Source organism: Thamnophis sirtalis, unplaced genomic scaffold (genome assembly GCF_051295495.1).
Source record: "Thamnophis sirtalis isolate CommonGarterSnake01/CBP01778 unplaced genomic scaffold, rThaSir2_p1.2 scaffold_5, whole genome shotgun sequence".
NCBI lineage: Eukaryota > Metazoa > Chordata > Lepidosauria > Squamata > Natricidae > Thamnophis > Thamnophis sirtalis.
This window is the reverse complement of record NW_028261385.1, coordinates 116,222,204-116,237,645: the sequence shown is the minus strand read 5'-3', so window position 1 is coordinate 116,237,645 and position 15,442 is coordinate 116,222,204. Positions and strand designations below refer to the sequence as shown.

Sequence of the window (15,442 nt, the reverse complement as noted above, 5' to 3'; positions counted from 1 at the left end):
TCTTTTCATTCTCCTTCCTTCCTTCCTTCCTTCCTTCCTCCCTCCCTCCCTCCCTCCCTCCCTCCTTTCTTTCTTTCTTTCTTTCTTTCTTTCTTCCATACAGATTCCATACAGCTCGGAACCCTTAAGGCAAACCAAATACAAGTGGTCCTCACTTAATGGCCAGTTGCTTAGCAAGTTTTCTAATTTACAACTGACCTCTCCAGAACTACTTGACCTATTCGGCAGTCCAAAAAAACATGCCAGCAATGGCCGCGGTGACCGAGGTAACTGTTCGGGGACATGCCAACCGGGGTCGCTGCTGGTTCTGCAACCCAGGCCAGCATACCACTATCGGTTCAGCCAAAGTGTGCCAAACCAGTAGGAATCCACCTTTGGCTGTGATGCATAAGCTAGGCATTTGATACCTTTCTGGAAGTTTCTTATTATGGGGACAAAATTAATTCTTAGAAGCGTTCATGACCAGAGGTTCTACTGTATCTGCCATGACACTGAAACCTCGAGGTGTTTTGATGAAGGAGGACATGATGTTTGGGCTTGGTTTGCCTGAACGTATCTCCATGACAACAGGTTTGTGACTTTTCAGACTGACATTTTGTTGTTATAAGTACCCACAAGCACAGCTGAATTGTTGAATTGGGCCCGGATCCTCGGTTTCTTCTAACTCTTTCAGAATTTCTGCCAATCCTTCCTGAAACTGGATGTTCGGGGTGAATTTCATCCTACAAAGCATGTTTTCCAAAGATGAGCATGCAACACTCAGTCCAAAGCTTAAGAGCAGAGTCAGGGTTGTCAGCCAGTCCAAGGGTCGAAGGTTCAAATGTGAAATTAATACACAGGGATCACATTTGAGCTCACCCTCCTTTCCTGCTAAGAGCAGAGAGGGAGCCAAGTCTGTTCTGTAGGCCGTCACTCCTCAGAATGTTGTTGCAGCAGGTTCCACCACAAAACCGCGGTAGACTAAAGCGTGTGTGACTAAAGCGCGGTGACAAAACCGCACCGTCAAAACTGCGCAACAACAGCGCGCCGACAACAGCGCGCCGACAGAAGCGTGTTGTAACACAACCCTAAAAATAACCCTAAACCTAACGCTAAACGTACCCTAAACCTACCCTAAAGCTAACCCTAAAGCTAACCCTAAAGCTAACCCTAAACCTCACCTTAAGTTAAATCGCGCTTCTGTGGCCGCGCTGTTGTGGGCGCGCTGTTGTGGGCGCGCTTTTGACATCGCGGTTTTAGCGCCGCGGTGTTGTCGGCGCGCTTTAGTCTACCGCAGTTATGTCGTGCTACGGTTGCAGCAAACTGCCACTGTCTGATTCTTTACTCTGTTGTTAGGCAACTAACCGAATGGAACTTTCCGTATGTTCTCCTCTCTCCTTTCATGGGCCATGACTGGTCAATGCTTCAGGAGCCAAAATAAAACAGCCAAAGGGACAAAGCACAACCTAATCTTGCCTGCTTCTGGATATAACATGGTTTAGTTAGATCACCCTTGATCATAATTTGAACCTTCTGAGATGTATATATTGACTTAATTCCTTGAATAAAATTGTTGTCGAAGTGCATAATTTCCAGAACTTTAAACAAAAAAGACCAATTCCATTCAAAAGCTTTCTCTGCAAAACATGCCTTGTTTTTTATGTTGTAAATATCCTAAGGGATCCAATAAATAACAAAACAATAGAGCTGGAATAGGCATTGGATGACTTCTACTCCAACCCACCCTGCTCAAGAAGAAGATCCGACACCATAACTGGCTGTCCAATCTCTTCTTAAAAACCACCAGTGATGGAGCAGCTGACTTCTGGAAACAAGGCGTTCCAGTGATTAATTGATTTGGAATTACTGAAATAGGCCGAATTCAGATCCCCCATCAAACTCAAAACCACTAAAACCATTTCTGGGGTAGGACCCTAAGCCAAAAAGCAGATGAGACCACCACGTATAGGAGAAACCATGGGGAATTTAGGACAAAGGTTTGCCATTCACCTTTGGTATTAGAACTATGATATCCTTATTTTGGTGGCATAAGGGCACCCCTTGTCCCCCTTCATATTCAAAGGTGCCCAGTTCTTGTGAGCCATGTGAGGTTCACCCCTAGAACCTATCCATAGCTAGATAAAACATTAAGTCCGTGTCATGAAAGACTGATTGTGATGACTTTGACTGCTAAAAGAGACAATAAAAAAGGCTAAGAAGGAAACAAAAAGACTAGAATGAATCCTCTCCCATAGCCGACACCCTTATAAGCAAGGACTAACACCAAACAACCAAAGAGAAAAGATTATCCTAAGCAAGGAGAAAATTATACCCGCAACCCTGACATGGCAAATTACAAGTAGCCCTCAATTTATTGCCATAATTCAGACTAAAATTTCTATTGTTAAGAAAGACAGTTGTTAGGTGATTCAAACCCAATTTTATGACTTTTTTTTGCCATGGTTCTAAGGGATAACAATGTTGTTAACAAGCGAATATGGCTTCCCCCATTGACTTTGCTTGTTAGAAGCTGGAAGAATAAGTTGAAGAATAATGGAGATCATATGACCTGGGGAACTGCAACTGCTATAAATACATGCCAATTGCCAAGCACTCAAATTTTGATCACACGACCATGGGAATCATGCGATGGTTGAGAGCGTATTGATTATAAATCACTTTTCCCAGTGCTGTTGTAACTTTGAATGGTCATTAAACAAATGGTTATAAGTCAAGAACTAGCTGTACTGTATACGAATAGGGATCAAACCCTCATATTGATGGTGATGATGCAGTGAGGTGCGGTGAGCTTTATAGCTGGTGAGGCAGCAATTTTTTTAGACTTGTAGACTTCAACTCCCAGAATTCCACAGCCAGGTATGCTCTGTTCCGATTTAAAGCGACAGCATTTTTCCAACTTGCAAAATAAGTTTTCCATTCTTTTTCTTCTCCCTCCCCCTTCTTCCTCCCTCTCTCCCTCCCTCCCTCCTCTCTCAAACAGACACACGCACACAGAGAAGTTGGATCCCTTGCTCACTCACTCACTCTCAAACAAACACAAACACAGAAGTTGGATTGGATATATTTTCCAAAGGTTTGAAAGCAACTCCTCTGCCCTACACCCCCATTCCCCTGCTGCCTTCCGATCCGAGCCTTTGATTGCAAGTGGAGCCACATTGCCTTTTCAAACTTGTAATCAGTGAAGCTGGGCTTATATACTTTTATCCAGTGGTCTGTGTGTGTGTGTTTGAAAAGGCAACGTGGTTCTGCATGCAATCAAACTTTTTGAATTCCTCCCCCCTCCCCACACACGCACCTTTTCCAGCTGTTTCAGAGAGGATTTCAACTCTGCTTTTGCCTGCCCTCATGAAAAGAAAAAAAAGCCTATAAAAATGCCCTCTACGGGAGGTGAGAGAACACGTGCCTCCTTTGCATAAGAAATTTTTCGTCTTTTAACCCTTGCTTAACTCTGCTCAAGTGATCATAAAGCTAGAGTAAAGGAGGCCCGTAGTTCTCTCGCCTCCCACTGCAATTAAGCACTAAGCAGAGTCATCCACTGTGACTCTGGCAGCAACTACCTCAGCCTTTTTCCTTTTAATTATTCTTTTCTTTTCCTCATGACGCTGGTGAGGCCCCGCCTCCCCTGACTACATGTCCCTGTGATGATGATGTTGGGTAATGAAATGTCTGCAAGCTCAGAGAGCACCAAGGAGTCTACATTTAAACCCTGAGCTACAAAGATTCTCTTCCATTAGATCTCATCTTGCAAATTTAAACATGGGGGGGAAATGTATTTTCTACAGTGTTTCCTATGTGGCAAGTTGGTGATGTTCTTTCATTTTTTTTCAACAACTGGGATGATAAAATATTGAATTAAATTGAATTCTTTGGCTAAAGGGGATACAAGGGTGGATACAATTTTCCCAGGGAAAACTTCATGTAGGAATTTTTTCTTGTTTCTGCTGTTTCAAGTTTATAAAAATGCAAAAAAAGCAGATGAGACCACCACGTATATGAGGAACCATTGGGATTTTAGGGTAAAGGCTTGTCATTTGCCTTTGGTATTAGAACTATGATATCCTTATTTTGGTGACATGAGGGCACCCCTTGTCCCCTTCATATTCAAAGGTGCCCATTTCTTATGTACCATATAAGGCTCACCCCTAGCACCTATCCACAACTAGACAAAATATTAAGGCCATGTCATGAAACACTGATTGTGATGACTTTGACTGCTACACATACATATATCCAGGATCCCAATCCTTGTGCTGAGGCGTTGAGTAGTTGAGATGCTGAGTAGCGGAGGAGCTGAGGTGCTGAATTGTGGAAGTGTTGAGAAGCTAAGGTGCTGAAGTGCAGAGGTTCTGAAGTGCGGAGGTTCTGAGGTGCTGAAGTGCTAACGTGCGGAAGTGCTGAAGTGCTGAGGTTCTGAGGTGCTGAAGTGCTCAGGCACTGAAGTGCTGAGGAGCTGAGGTGCGGAGGTACTGAAGTGCTGAGGTGCTGAAGTGCTGAGGTGCTGAAGTGCTGAGGTGCTGAAGTGCGGAGGTGCTGAAGTGCGGAGGTGTTGAGGAGTTAAGGTGCTGAAGTGCAGAGGTTCTGAAGTGCGGAGGTTCTGAGGTGCTGAAGTGCTGAAGTGCTGAGGTTCTGAGGTGCTGAAGTGCTCAGGCACTGAAGTGCTGAGGAGCTGAGGTGCGGAGGTTCGGAAGTGCTGAGGTGCTGAAGTGCTACAGATCTGAAGTGCAGAGGTGCTGAAGTGCTGACTTCTGAGGTGCTGAAGTGCTCAGGCATTGAAGTGCTGAGGAGCTGAGGTGCGAAGGTATTGACATGCTGAGGTACTGAAGTGCTGAGGTGCTGAAGTGCAGAGGTGTTGAGGAGTTAAGGTGCTGAAGTGCAGAGGTGCTGAAGTGCTGACTTCTGAGGTGCTGACGTTCTGAAGTGTGGAAGTGCTGAAGTGCTGAGGTTCTGAGGTACGGAAGTGCTGAGGAGCTCAGGTGTGGAGGTGCTGAAGTGCTGAGGAGCTGAAGTGCTGAGGAGGTGAAGTGCTAAGGTGCTGAGGTGCTAACGTGTGGAGGACCAGTGGATCCGGGTAAGGACACACTTCTGGAATTATGGTCCAGTGGGTCACAGGTCACACTTCAAGAGCTGAGCTGTCATTGCCCACCTTGCACCAAGCCTTGATGACATCTTTGCTTTCAGTATTTAGTGAAATTTGGGGGGAGGGGGCAGACACCTTGGTGGACGTCTGTAAAATCCTGTTGCCAATCCCCATTTTAAAGGCAGATAAATCATAGAAAAAATATAGCGTATCAAGAAGACCGCTGCTATTTGTCGGCCTCTGATCTGATCAAACTTTGAAGAAAAAAATCTGCAAACATCAATAGCTGAGCTTGTTTTGCATATGAAGCTCTCATCATTATTGCAAATTTTGTTGATGCAATCGTGATATCATGCGACCTCCCAAAAATGGTACTGTGAGGAAGTAACTTGTTGGGATACCTTTGCAGATTGGCATTTGGGAACAAAGTGAGAACTTTTCCCACACACTAAATAAAAAAAAGTACTTCTAGGAATTGTTTTGAATTGTTTGTGTCTGTTGTGGTATGAAAGAGAAAAACGTTCTTTGAATTGAAAGGCTCTTCATGGAGAATATTGACGGCCAGTTATATAGATCATTTGAGATAGTTCACAGATCCATGGCTGCATCCCAGTGGTGGGATTCAGCCAGTCTGCACCTATCCAGGAGAACCAGTTGTTAACCTGGTTAACTGAGCAATTCTGAGTACCAGTTGAATTGTCTATCCATCTGCTTTCATGAAAAAGATCATAAACTTCCCCTGCAAGTCATAGGAGATTGAAAAGCAGCTTAAGATTATGGGACCTTATCAATTGGAATAGAAATGTCCAATATTTAGTTGAAAGAAAAAAAGGAAAGGGGAAACTGCTGGGGAGGGAAGGGCAACGCTTGTCCTAAAGGATCAGAGTAGAGGAATTTGAGGGCAAAGGTAATTAACCAATCATGTCCTATTCTAGACATTGTCTCTCAAGTTTACATTCCAATTTTTGAAATAAAAATGCCAAAGCTATTCTGCCTTGTCACCTATTTCTTTACCTTCTAGTTTCCATCACTGATTTTGCGATGGAAAACGATCGGTTGAGGAAATTAAGAAAAAACATCAGGTGTCTCCAAAAAGAGGTAAGAGAAGATATTTGTTCATAGGCTGTCACAGTAAACGTGTGATGGAATCAGTGGTGGGATTCAGCCTGTCCGCACCTATTCAGGAGAACCGGTGGTTAACTTTCTAAGCAGTTCGGCGAACCGATTGTTGGAAGAAATCTTACTTTGGTTTTTTCCGCTTTACAGGGCTAATCCTGTAAGGAAGGCAGGAAGGAAACTTTCTAGTGTTGTTTCTAGCCTAATCTTTATTGCCCTGCTTACAGAAACTGCCTCTCCGGTTAACCCTTATTACATTGTAACAGCTAAGGCGAAGCCTCCATCGACGTGAGTGACATTGAGTTGGCCACGCCCACCTAGACACTTGACCACTGAGCCCCGCCTACCCAGCTTGTCATTAGGACAGAGAACCGGTTGTTCAATTGTTTGAATCCCACCACTGGATGGAATGTATAGAAATTTAAGAAAGACAGACAGGCAGATTAGGTAGTTAGAGACAGACAGAAAGAATATTAATTGTGGTTTCTGTTATGCCACGGTTAAGGCATCAACCTGCAAACTCAGAGACTGACATTTCTTCACCACTTTAGAAGCAAAGCCAAGTGGGTCACCCTGAGCCAGTTAGCTTCTCTTAGCCCTAAGAAGAAAACAACACCGAATCACTTCTGAAAAACCTTGCTAGGAAAACTGCAGGGACTCATCCAGCCAGTCCCTGAGAATCATTAAAAACAGGGTCTTTGGTCATTGCAGGTGGAACGATCGAGACTTCCTTTTCTCTCATCTACCACCGAAGAACGGAGACGTGCTGAGGTATATAATGTATACTTGTAGCTCACCTTAGAATATATTTATGAGAAAAATGAAAAGAAATGATTTCTTCACAATTGGTAATTGTGAATAATGCATGTGCAGCATATTTTATAGAGTATATATGTTCTCTTTATATTTCCACTATATGGATGAAATCCATACACACAGACATCTATTCAATACAAACTAGTTTATTTGTAACTTCTATTCAAAAATGGCAATTGTCAGAGTTCATGCTCATTCTTGGTTGGTTCCTTCTTTGGCCACATACAACACCAATGACAATGAAATAAAATGTAGATGATTCAGATTTTGTTTGAACCACCATGTTTTGCGTTTCCTAAACAAATGAACTAACACTAAATTGTTCTTTTTCTATCCCGGTGTGAATAACCTTTATTGCCTGTATTGAACATCTACAGCAATAAATCGGGAGTTGCACATTCATGATTTTAATATGCACAAATATGCTTGTCTACACATCAGACCTTTTACCTAAAGAGGATGTTTCAACAAATATCTTCTTTACACTGACATGAGAGAATTTATGGAAAACAAATTCATGTAATTCTTCTCATGATTTTTCAGACAAAAACTGAAAAACTAGAAGGAGATCTGAAGGCAGCAAGGGACCAGAGTTATACGTAAGTCTTTGCATAGTTCATCAAATTTTTGTATAACCATATTTGGTTCACACTTTCAATACAACATTCATCATTTCTCCATTGGCAATGGGACTGGCCATTTTATGAAACAAGTGATGGAAAATTATATTCTAGTAAAGCTTGGGAAAAAAGGGTGGAATGTGTTGTAATTGTATCAAAAGGTTGATAATTCAAGTAAAAAAAAAACAACCCAAGGGCCTAATTTCTCTCTGGTCTTCATAATTTGCAGAAAGACAATGGAAATCTTCAAACTTATGGGAGAAAAAGATCAGCTCAAAGTCCAAATTCAGGACCTTATACAGAAAAACCAGCAGCTGGCCAAAGAGTATAAAGATTATAAAGAAAAGTTGAGCAGGTTAAAAGATTTAGATAGCCACCCTGACTTTCTCTTCCTTTCTCAGCTATTTCAATTAGTTTTAATTTTAAACAAGTTTTATAATTCAAATAAAAAAACCTAAGGGAGCTAATTACACCTTGCTCTTGATATTTTACAGAAAAATCGGTTCAGAGGAACTTGGGCAGCTGGAGAAACTGAGGCAAGAGAACGAGAGGCTCCGCTGCAAGGCTCAGAAAGAAGCTGCGGAGAAAGAAGAGTTCCTACGTGAGAATAATGATCTCAAAGAAGAGAAATATTTAGATAGCAATTTGAGAAATATTTAGATAGCGATTTGACTTTTTCTTTCAAATTCAGATTTATTTATTAGATCCCCTAGGCCAGATATACTGGATAAAATAATATTCCATTCATGTACGTATGTATATATGTATAACTGAGTAAGAGAAGAGCAATAGTTATAATGGAATGCAATAATAATTAGTAATTCAAGTAACAAATTAAGAGGGCTAATATCTCTCTGGTCCTCATAATTTACAGAAAGAGAGCAGTGATCTCAAAACTTGAGCGTAGAACGTGGAGATCTCCGAAACAAAACAGAGATTCTGACCTTTAAAAATATCCAACTTACCGATGAGAAAGAGGAGATCTTCAGGGCGTACGAAGAAATACTGTGCAGGTGAGAAATTTTTAGATAGACACCACAAACTATTTCTTCCAGAATTTCATATTAGGGTCTCCTTATCTTAGAAAGCTTGGAAAAACCTGACATTCGCCTTACTTTACAAAGAAATTAACAAACTATGGCTCTTATACTTTTACATATACAAATCTAGGAGTTAGTCTCATGGAATGGGAAGATAGGTATAGAAGAGACTTTTCAATCTCCATCCCCCGGTGCCCAACAATATTTATATACTTTCAGAGTGAGAGTTTCCTGACACCAAAGCAGTTCCCATTATTTGAACTAAGAAGACTTTGTTGTTGGCCCAGATTCACAGCTAACATTCTGATTTTTATTCAGAGAGGAACTACTGAAGATATGCCGCTGCAACTTACTGAGACACGGACAACACATGGAAGACAAGACAGAAGCTGAAGAAAAAATGAAGACTCAAATGGTGGAATATCAGTTGAATCCGAAATGGCTTAAAGCTTCGGTAGACAAAATTAAAACATCTAAGGAACTCGGGTCAAATATTCTGAGGTGGCTGCAGAAATCTCTCAAACGCCTAAAAGAGGATTTTTCTGAATGGTCAAAACACACCCTGCCAGAATGGCTTAAAGCATCTGCCGCCAACCTCCCGAAGGAATGTGCTAAGGCAGCCAGGGAGGATGTGAATGATTGGCTAGAGACATCAATAAATCATCTCCAGGAAAAAGGGCCAGGAACGTGCGAGTTAGATGTGGAGGGATGGCTTCAAGCATCTATTGTAGGCATTCAACATCTACTAAAGTTCAGGTCAGAGTCTCGTGGAAGCCGGAAAAAAAAGGGATGGCTTGCTGAATCAATAGAAAACCCGAAGAACGGGACTTCCTGTGGGGACGTCACTGTGCTTAGAGTGGAGGGAAGGAAGCTCTCCTAACTTCTAACTCTAACTCCTTTGTTTGGACTCTTTTTTGAGCGCTGTTGATCCTGAAGGGGTCAACAGATTAAAGGGGATACTCTGTAGATGCTGGGGTGATAAGGCAAATCCCCCCACGGATAGGAGAAACCCCCTAAACGGACAAGGAGATATCCTACAAAAGTTCAAGTCAGAGTCTCTTGGAAGCCAGAAAAAAAAGGGATGTCTTGAAGAATCAATAGAAAACCTGAAGAAGTAATGTCCTGAAGGATCTGAAGAATACGTTAAAATGACTTCGACGATCCTTAGAAAGCCTGTCCCTTTCTAGAGAACCTAGACCAGTTCTTGAAAAATGTCTTCCACAATCCTTGAAAAACCCGAAAGAGGAAGGTCCTGAAGTATCTAAACAAGATGCCAACAAATGGCTTGAAATAGCTATAAAGAATCTTGAGGAAGAAGGACCTAAAACACCACTCCTAGATACTCAGGAATGCCTTGAAGCCTCTATTAAAAGCATTCGGGATCTACAGAAGTCCAGATGAGAAGGTTTGAAAAATCAATAGAGAACCTCAAGAAGCAATGTTCTGAAGGAACCGTGGAAAATATATTTCAATGGCTTCAAGGATCCTTAGAAAGCTTTGCATTTTCTGAAGAAGCTATACCACTTCTTGAAAAATGGCTTCAGGAACATGGAAAAGGTCCTGCAACATACAAACAAGATGCCAAAAATAGCTCGAAATATCTGTGAACAGCTTCAAAGAGGAAGGATCGTGAAGCATCCCATCTAGGTCCTCAGGAATGGCTTGAAGGATCTATTAAGGGCATCCAGAATCTCAAATAATCTAAGGAATCAAAACAAGAAGCCTGAAATCTCCTCATTTACTGGTGTGTTCATTGTGTTTGGATATGTTATCTCATTTTGCCTGATACTTGGCAAAAACACACACAGATAGACACATAAACATATCTGATATATCATATCAAATGTATTTTCTTTCAATAACAAAGTAAATCTACAATCAAACAAAGGAGACCTGACAAACTTTCAGAAGCAATTGTGGCAAGGGACCAGGATCTCTGATAAAACAGTCCCTCACCACAAATCAACTGTATTCATAAGGTATCTGGGGTGGTCCACCAGAATGGATCTGGCCTTTTGTGGGCATCCCAAAACAGGCTGCAGCACTACCAAACCATCAAGTCACACTCTGGTATATGCCAAGGATAGGAAGCTTTGCTTGGTTTTCTGCCCAGTGACCTCCCTGTCTGAGGAAAGATGCTGGAGAGGAGCACAAGCCCCTTGCCACTTGGTCTGTGGGGGAAGAACCCAGGCTCTGCTCTCCCCACGTGAAACGGAGTGCATCGTCTCCATGCCAGGAGCAGCCTTCCTCCCAAGACGTTTTTCTAGAAACCAGAGTTCTGGGCTGGCTTGCTGATCCCACAGCAAAGAGAAGCTAGTATTTGGGCCCCAGGAAAGAAAGCCTTCCGTTCCTTTCATTCTAGGTTAAGCTGAAAGAAAAGAGCTCACAAAGGGCCACATAATACTGTACTATACCCTCTCCTGCCAAATGACCTCACCTAATGGTTTCATCTACTGTTGGGATAAAAAGGGAGCAGCAACAAACTCTGGACACTCAGACCATGCTATTCATATGCTTGCGCAGTGCTTGGAGGCTTTGAATTTCAACATAGGGAGGAACGGGGTCCACACACCTCAACCCTGGCTCTCAGTGGGGTACATGCTCCCCAAGAGACAGCCGCTAGGCAGTTTGGGTTTTCTCTGGACTCACAACTATTGTTACAGGAGCGGCTGGTAACTGCCTTTGCACAGAGCTATCTCCTGCAGCCATTCTTGGACTGAGAGGAATGCTCACAGTCTGTCACAAATTGGTCCTTTCACAGTTGGAGTAACGCAACGGGTGGTACAGCTAGTCTTGCTGCACAAACTTTCTGGTTTTTTCTTAGGCACAATACAAAGTCCTGGGCATCACTTTTCAAGCCACAAATACAGAGATCCAGGATACGTGCCTCTCTCTGAGGGTACATGCCCATCCTACCATGTCAGATAGGGTGGGTCCCTCTGGGCCCCCTCGCTTAGATGTTGTCACCCAGTAAAACCTAGTTAGCACATCTTTCCCATAGGTGCCCTGCCATGTGAAAGAGGATTACCCAAAGAAGATTCGGACCATCAAGAAATAAAAAATTATAGACCCATTTCATTATTGAATACAGACTAAAAAATATTTACATCTGTAATTGCGGAATGATTTTAAAAAATACTAAATGAAACTATTCACGCAGATCAAAATGGATTTCTACCGAAACGACAATTGAAAAATAATATGAGAATAATTATAAACACACTAGAATATTATGAAGCACAGCCCAGGAAACAAGTTGCACTGATTTTTTTTGGACGTCCAAAAGACCTTTGGCAACTTGAATTGGCCATTCATTACTACACAATTAAAAAACAGGCAATTCGGAGGGAAATTTAGGAAGGTGGTAGAATCAATATATTCAATTCAAATGGCAAAAGTACTAATAAATGCAGAAGTTACAGAGAAATATATTTTGAAAGGCTTAAGACAAGGATGCCCCCTATCACCCTTATTATTTATTTTAACGTTAGAAGGGCAACTAATGGAAATTAAACAGGGACAAGAAATGAAAGGACTAAAAATTGAAAAAGAAGAATATAAAGTCCAGGCATTTGCGGATGACTTAGTATTCATTTTAGAAGAACCATTAGAAATGGTGTCCAAATTAATAGAAAAAAATAGAGGAATTCGGCAAAGTGGCAGGACTTAAAATCAGCAAGAGCAAAACAAACATCATACCCAAAAAATCTTACTAAAAACAAGGAAGAGAATCGGAAGAAATAATGGGCATGCAGATAACAAAAAAAAAAGTGAAATATTTAGGAATTTGGTTAACAGGAAAATGTCCAACAATCAAAGAAGACAACTATAATAAGACTATGCAACGAATAAAAAAAGATTTGGAAAATTGGAAAAAACTGTAACTTTCGCTTACAGGAAGAATAGCTGCAGTTAAAATAAATAATAAAATAAAATAATGTTTCAATGGTGTTCTAGCCCAAACTCCAGTATCACATCATAGTGGACAGCCATTGATTGATTTGAGCACTAGAGTGGTTTGGAGGGTGTGTATGGTACCGAAGAACCTCTGGTCATGACCATAATTCGTTCCATAATTTTGGTTGCAACCTGATTTGGTCATGACCCAAACCTAACCAAAATTAAAGCAAAATTAATGCAATGGTCACATGAGGACGTTGTTGCTCGGTGCTTACAAAAAAATGTCCTGGAAGGGGAAATTGGCAGTGGCCATGGTTGATCACATGGTTGATCATGGCCATCAATTATCTAATATTCTCTCCCTTCACTTTAGAATGTTCTCCTAATGTCCAGCTGAAAACCTTCCATTTTTTGATTCTGTCATTTGAAGCACCAGAGATAAAATTGACTCTCAAGTTCTTCTGGAGGCAGTAATTCCCTTTTCCCTTAAAATTCTCTTTATGAAACTAATCAGTAGTCTCTCAACATGTCCTCATGAAAGAGTTAAAAGCCCTACCCACAGAGAAGATAGGAAGACAGAACAACCTTCCCTCAGCCTCCTTGCTCATAGCTGAACTGTTCCAATAATTGAGAGAGTCACATAGATCTGTTCCACCCTTGACATGGGTCAGTTGCCACTTGAGAACATTAACCAGTGTTATGTTCCTGGCACAGACGTGTCCAAAGGATTTCCCCACAGGCAAAATAGGATGGTAAAGTTAGATGATAATTCACCAGAGGGATGAAACAAAGCAGACACATGGTGGACATTGAGAAATCCTCAATCGTTTTTGGAATCATTTGTTGAAATGGTGTGACTTCAAGGTAGCCATTGTTGCAGAAAGAACTCCACCCACTGAGATGCTCTCATGACCTGCAATGGTTCTACTCCATCACACTCTAGAGTCAAGGAACTTTTCGTATAATGAACATAGTAGAAGCATTCCTAAAGTCCAACTTGATAAACAACCAAGATGTTTTCAGGTGTTCTAGTTGTTCTGAAATTAGTAAAAAAGGAAATAATGTTTCAATGGTGTTCTAGCCCAAGCTCCTGTATCACATCATAATGGACAGCCATTGGTTGATTTGTGCACTAGAGGGGATTGGAGGGTGTGTATGGTACAGAAGAACCTCTGGTCTTGACCATAATTTGTTCCATAATTTTGGTTGCAACCTGATTAGGTCATGACCCAAACCCAACCAAAATTAAAACAAAATTAATGCAATGGCCACATGAGGACGTTGTTGCTTGGTGCTTACAAAAAGATGTCCTGGAAGGGGAAATTGGCAGCGTCCATGGTTGATCACCACCCAAGTATGTGTTCGTGACCAGATTGAAAACTTTTGTGAATTTCGTGGTCAGAACCCGATTTGGTCATGGTCAGAAGCGTTCATGACCAGAGGTTCTACTGTATCTGCCATGGCCACATGAGGACGTTGTTGCTTGGTGCTTACAAAAAGATGTCCTGGAAGGGGAAATTGGCAGCGTCCATGGTTGATCACCACCCAAGTATGTGTTCGTGACCAGATTGAAAACTTTTGTGAATTTCGTGGTCAGAACCCGATTTGGTCATGGTCAGAAGCGTTCATGACCAGAGGTTCTACTGTATCTGCCATGACACTGAAACCTCGAGGTGTTTTGATGAAGGAGGACATGATGTTTGGGCTTGGTTTGCCTGAACGTATCTCCATGACAACAGGTTTGTGACTTTTCAGACTGACATTTTGTTGTTATAAGTACCCGCAAGCACAGCTGAATTGTTGAATTGGGCCCGGATCCTCGGTTTCTTCTAACTCTTTCAGAATTTCTGCCAATCCTTCCTGAAACTGGATGTTCGGCGTGTTTTCCAAAGACGAGCATGCAACAGTCAGTCCAAAGCTTAAGAGCAGAGTCAGGGTTGTCAGCCAGTCCAAGGTTCAAATGTGAAATTAATACACAGGGATCACATTTGAGCTAACCCTCCTTTCCTGCTAAGAGCAGAGAGGGAGCCAAGTCTGTTCTGTAGGCCGTCACTCCTCAGAATGTTGTTGCAGCAAACTGCCACTGTCTGATTCTTTACTCTGTTGTTAGGCAACTAACCGAATGGAACTTTCCATATGTTCTCCTCTCTCCTTTCATGGGCCATGACTGGTCAATGCTTCAGGAGCCAAAATAAAACAGCCAAAGGGACAAAGCACAACCTAATCTTGCCTGCTTCTGGATATAACATGGTTTAGTTAGATCACCCTTGATCATAATTTGAACCATCTGAGATGTACATATTGACTTAATTCCTTGAATAAAATTGTTGTCAAAGTGCATAATTTCCAGAAACTTAAACAAAAAAGACCAATTCCATTCAAAAGCTTTCTCTGGAAAACATGCCTTGTTTTTTATGTTGTAAATATCCTATGGCATCCAATAAAGTTCTCTTTGATTAACAGAACAATAGAGCTGGAAGAGACATTGGATGACTTCTACTCCCACCCACCCTGCTCAAGAAGAAGACCCGACACCATAACTGGCTGTCCAATCTCTTCTTAAATACCACCAGTGATAGTGCAGCCACGACTTCTGGAGACAAGGGGTTCCACTGATTAATTGATTTGGAATTTCTGAAATAGCCTGAATTCAGATCCCCCATCAAATTCAAAACCACTAAAACCATTTCTGGGGTAAGACTCTCAGCCAAAAAGCAGATGAGACCACCATGTATAGGAGGAAGCATGGGGAATTTAGGGCAAAGGTTTGCCATTCACCTTTGGTATTAGAACTATGATATCCTTATTTTGGTGGCATAAGGGAACCCCTTGTCCCCCTTCATATTCAAAGGTGCCCAGTTCTTGTGAGCCAT

General features: G+C 41.8%; 1 long non-coding RNA gene across 1 annotated transcript; it reads left to right on the top strand.

Annotated features, from left to right (window-relative positions):
• The first annotated feature begins 5,917 nt into the window (after positions 1 to 5,917).
• On the top strand, positions 5,918 to 6,964 carry LOC148045606 (uncharacterized). The gene is made up of 2 exons (XR_015696606.1): positions 5,918 to 6,175; positions 6,905 to 6,964. It is a non-coding gene; the product is annotated as an uncharacterized LOC148045606 (long non-coding RNA).
• The last annotated feature ends 8,478 nt before the right edge of the window (positions 6,965 to 15,442 follow it).